Here is a 5,841-nt window from a genome sequence, read left to right on the forward strand (position 1 = left end):
AAATATTTAAATTTATTTTATATAATTATATTTTTTTAATAATTTTAATTAACATTTTGTTTATATAATTATATAATTATAAAAAACGTTAAAATATTTAAAATACATTTATATAATTATATAAAAAAACGTTAAAATATTTTAAATACATTTAAACATAATTATAAAAAAAGTTAATTAAAAACGTTAATTAAATATTTTATAAAAAAACATTAATTAAAATAATTTTTAACATTTTATAATTATATAATTATTAAATAATACAGCTTTTTTAATTTATATATTACTGAAAAGTTAATTAAAAAACTAAATAATATGTACAGCTTTTTTAATTGAAAAAGAATGGAATATTATTATATAGAACTTTTTTGCAATTATAAACAACAAAGCATGCATGGTTTAGTACTAATCTAGTAGGAATGTAACATTAGTGACCTGGGTTCGAAACCTAGCTTGGAAAACCGAATCTGCCTATTTGGCAGGGGGTGAATAGTATTTAACCCTAATTTTTTTTTAAATCAACATATTTTCCCGTGTGTAAATATTATTATTTGTATTTTCATTCATGTAATTTGTTTAATTTATAAAGTATTAAAATAATTACATTAATACAATAATTTTGTTTTGGTGATCATAAAATAGTTATGAATTGTTTATATTATCATATAATTTTAATGCCAAATACTCTTTTTTTTCTCTAGTATGTTTTTACTTATAAATATTTGCCTCAATTATTTCTTTAGTAGTTACATAAATAATTAAAGAATAATCAATTTTTTTCGTGTTACATTTAAATATATTTATTTTTAAACTTAAAACATATAGAATGAAGTTGACCCGTTAAAGTTTTAAATTTTAATATTTTAACCATTTTGTGATTATATAGATAAATGTATATTGGTCAATAATGAACTTAACCCATTAAAATTTTACTTATTTATTTATTTTTATCATTATAAATATATTTTTAATAAATGTGAAAATATGATATAAGAATAATATTAGTTGCAAACATATAAATAGGATACTAATTGAAAACATTAAAATAGGATTATTGTGAAAATGTGTTTCTATATTGATAAGATAATTTTATTTATATGAATAAGATATCATAATTAAATTTGAAATTATATAGTTCTAAAAATTAATATATTAAATTGTTATATTATAAATATTAATTTAATTTATATAAGTAATATATTTTTTAATGGATTATATATTTAATGATATTTGTTAATAATTATATAGATAACCTTTTAAGAATTAAAATTTATTTTTATAAGCAATTAAATTGACTACTTAATAGTTTAAAAAACAAAAATGAATATTTAATTTAATTTAAATTATAAATTTATTTTTTAATTTCACACCTATTAAAAAATGTAGCTAATTTGAAATGGAAAAATATTAGTTGTTTTATAAAGAAATTTTTTATAATTATAAATAATTAAAAAATAAATATAAAATAAATGATAAAATAAAAATATTTAAATTATAAATATTTTTTCATATAATTAAGTTATACAAAAATTAAAAAACTTTATTTATAAATATTTTTTATAACGTTTGATATTCCCACTATGAGTGATATTTGCACTATTCAACGTAAATCGATTTTGAAAGGTTTTACTATAATCATACCAATAATATCAATAATAATTATAATAATGATGATAATTTGTATTAAATTAAAATAATAATAGTATATTTTCTTTAATAAAAAAACACATCTAAGTAATGTATAGGTTATCCCTACATAATAGTAAAAAGTATTATAAAATAATGTGATGAAGAAATATTCAATCAAATTATATATTTCAATTAGCAATAATTATTTAATATAATTGATAAAAAATAATTTAGTATTAGTAATTGAGTGAATAAAGTTTATTAAAAAATATTAAATATAATACTTATTTTCATTGAATTTAAGGAAATTTAAAATACATATAAAGTTAAATCATGCACATAAATATAAAGATAAAACATGCCTAAATAAAATTTGTTGAATTAATATTCATAATAAGAAATTAAAGTTGTCATAAATGAAATCACATCATATTTATTTTAATATCAAATCCTTGATTATTATAATTATATGAATATAAGTAATATATAATTGTATTGATAAACATAAACCAATATTACATGAAAAATATAATTGCAAACTAAACATTATCCCTACAAACTAAAAATCACATTCCATGATACTAAATATTTTTTCACTGGATAATAAACTGCACTAAAAATGCCTCAAGATTTCCTACCATTTACGATTATAAGCAATATCGACCCAGGTAAATTATCACACAGTCCAATGAAAAATATAAGTACAAACAGATCATTATCCCTACAAACTAAAAATCCTATTTCATACTAAATATTTTTCAATTGCCACTGCCATTTACGATTAGAAGCAATATCGACCCAAGTAAATTATCTCACAGTCCAATGTCCTTGTAAATCAAGGAATAACAATATAGTTGATTGAAACTCTGCTAATATTTACTTCATAACAGTAACCAAGAGCTATGGAATAGTAGAAAAGGTAACCTCAAATGTAGAAAAGCAAAATAACACAAAGCTCATATGATAGAATTCAGAAGAAAAAAACAAATTCCTTAGGATGGGACAAAACGTAACACCAAATCGATCCAGTGTCCGATTGAACAACGACTGAGGTGTAGCATCCTGCAAATAATTGGAACATAGCATCCTGCAAATAATTGGAATAAGAATATGCTAATAGATGGAAGAGGGAGAAAGAGAGGAGGAATAAAAAAAATTAGGACACGATGTTAAAATTTTGGCTTCCTCCTTGTACGTGTAAGATTTTGTTTCTTTTGAGTATATCCAATACTTCTCACACTTATATATATGGACACTTTTAATTATAGTAAGATTTAAATCCACCCATAAAAACTATTAAAATTGAATATGTAACACCCCATACATAACTGACTAGTATATTATGCATGAAACGTTAAAATTGATATTGAGTACATACAAAAGCTATAGTTATAGAAAGATCCATATAAAATACAACATGAAATTCTACTAAGAAGCATAATACATGAGTCTTCAATGGATCTTGCACAGCGGAATGTCAAAACCAACGAGGTCTTCGAGCCAACACCACTTCCAAGTCTTCAGTCCAAACCTGTTACTGACCAAACGCTACTAACTGCACCTGAAAAAAAATATAAGTTGATTGGGGTGAGATTACTAAATCTCAGTGAGTCCTCCTATCCTATGGGTCCACTCGGTTCTACAGGGTACATGCATCAACAAAACCGAATCCACCATTGATCCGGGGTTTATCCTCACATCCGGTACAAGTACGGAGAAAACAAGGAATAGTCCACCATAGGACTCATCATATCACAAGTATACAAACACGTATGCCAAAACCCATACCCATGTACGGGGAATCCAGAAGCGCGTTAATGCCTCGACTAGGTTATAAAACACACCCTCGATGAATCACGCCCATGCCTATTGTCAAGAGACTTGTACAAGCACACCGCAAGATGATTAGACGGGTTCGCACAGGCCTAAATGGCCGCGATATGACCTTAGCCTAATTGGCGTCATTGTCCCATTAACCATCCTCACGCACATGTGTTAACGCCGAGTACAATACGCCATCTTGACACATGGGTCCATCGGACGAAAGCCTAGTGATGTAGCCTACATGGCACCACTAGAGATGGTTTACCTGTTATGCGTAGGCCTACTTAGCCGCATAACGCCACCATACCGAGCACGCAAGTGTGTTAACGCCAAGTGGGAAAATGCCTCAAGACCCTCACAAGCACACTGCAACGGTAGCTCAGGTGTGAGCCCAAGATCACATGATCGGGGCTGTCCCATTGATCACAAAGCCCGGGACATAACGCATCCTAGCCCCCGGCCCGCTTTGATTCAAGCATACACACGCATCAATCGCCAATCACACAAGCACACAATCCCAATTGTTTAACCGAAACAACGGGCATCAACAATATATTCATGTCTCATCACAATATGGCATTCACATTTCAACATAATGTAGCAATAAAGTGCAATGAGATTAATTCATTCTAATCATGCATAATTCACATATTAAAATTACCACATCCATGTTCATATATGACAATAGCATGTTTAAATACCAATTAAACAAGTCTCACATGACTAAGGAGACATCCGGTTCCCTTTACGGAACGAAATTGTTCTCGGGGGAAAATAACAAGATTCAATTTCACTCGACAAGAAACTAAGTGGGGTTAAAATATAATTAAATCAAGCATTCTGATTTGGGGACCAATTTTATTAGAAAGTACACGTCGCTAGCTTTTCAACGATATAAAGTTTGCGCAATTCCGATACCCGAGCCGAAAGATACGAATTTCCGAAGTTTGCTGATTTTTCCCCCTGCGCCCAGGGTATCCGATTACCCAGAGTCCAGTAACCGATTACTGGCTCTAAAACAGCCCAGAATTGCATTTTTAACAGCGTAATCGGTTACCCAAAGACCCGTAACCGATTACTCTGCATCAGAATGTATTTTTCAGCATTTTAAGGGTTCTAAATCCATTCTAACTTTAATTTAAACTAACCCAACATGCTATAACATTCTAAATCATATTTCTAGCTACACATACAATCCATAAACGAATTCCAACATATTGTAATGACCCAAAGCATACATTATCATCATGGAAACATATTTTTATCATTCAATTAAGCATGCAATATGTTTATCTCAATCTAAACCCTTGACATGCATTTTTTCCCAAATCCTACCCAAGTTCTATCTAAAGGACTCACCTTGGATTAATAGAGGTTTAGATGGTGAACATGCTGCAATTGAGTTCCTATCTTGACCAAAACTCCAACTCCAAACTCATCAAACCCGTAGCCCATTCTTCATCACATTCAGCATGCATGTCCCAACTTCAAACTCGTTTTTCTCCTTCAAAACAGAAGCTATAAATGCGAACCATAGGTGCAAATCGAAGAGAAATTCGTTAGCTTTCCAATGGGACCAGAATCGTTACGATCGGAGTTACGAGTTAAAAGATATACCTGATTTAGTGGAGCTGTATCAAGGGTTGCGAAAATGGAGATATGAAGATGATGAACTTCTTTCTTTCCATGTTCCTATGCTCTCTCTTCTCCAAAATTCTGATTTGGAATGGTTATCTCTACTAACCATACTTTAAGTCCATGAAAATATCATTTAAGGTCCAATGTGCCCTTTAACTAAGTGGTATTTACATAAATGCCACTTAGTTCAATTCCAACCAATTCCATTGCTTTCTCTTAAGACTTCTAATACAATTGTGCTTAAATGATATGGACTAAGACCAAAGTGCATTTTAATTATCAATTAACCAATTTAATGATAATTACCGGTGTTGGAGAGTCGGGGTATTACATTCTCCCCCCCTTAAATAGAATTCTTCCTCGAATTCCTTCCGTTCACCATGAAAACCAACTCTTCATATCTATCCAATCAAAGGGAAGAACGTTACTCACATTCCTCTTTAGATAATCTCTCTACTCTGTTTGATGGTCATTCCATACGAAGAAACATAATCTGCCAAAACGCTTGCATCCCACTACACATGATTAGAAACCTTAACTCTCAAGCAACACGTCTAATCTGATACTTCGTCTTGACACACCTGGGGAAAGGGTCTTTCCAGGGTCCTTGACCTTTACTGCTCTGCACTGAATCTCCAAAACTTCAAAAACTCTAATAATCCACTCATGTCGGATATCCTTCGTTTCATTCTCTGGTGTGTTCACCCTCATTCAACAAACGTCAGTGATTCACTCAGCTCCTTGAATTAC

The 5,841-nt window shown here is 29.7% G+C and overlaps 1 long non-coding RNA gene across 1 annotated transcript; it reads right to left on the bottom strand.

Moving 5' to 3' along the window:
* Positions 1 to 2,964: 2,964 nt before the first annotated feature.
* LOC131624056 (uncharacterized) lies at positions 2,965 to 5,841 on the bottom strand. Its single transcript, XR_009290441.1, has 3 exons — positions 5,071 to 5,841; positions 4,813 to 4,971; positions 2,965 to 3,190 (listed from the first exon to the last, which is right to left on the bottom strand). It is a non-coding gene; the product is annotated as an uncharacterized LOC131624056 (long non-coding RNA).

This window comes from Vicia villosa, unplaced genomic scaffold (assembly GCF_029867415.1).
Source record: "Vicia villosa cultivar HV-30 ecotype Madison, WI unplaced genomic scaffold, Vvil1.0 ctg.000101F_1_1_2_unsc, whole genome shotgun sequence".
NCBI classification, from domain to species: Eukaryota; Viridiplantae; Streptophyta; class Magnoliopsida; order Fabales; family Fabaceae; genus Vicia; species Vicia villosa.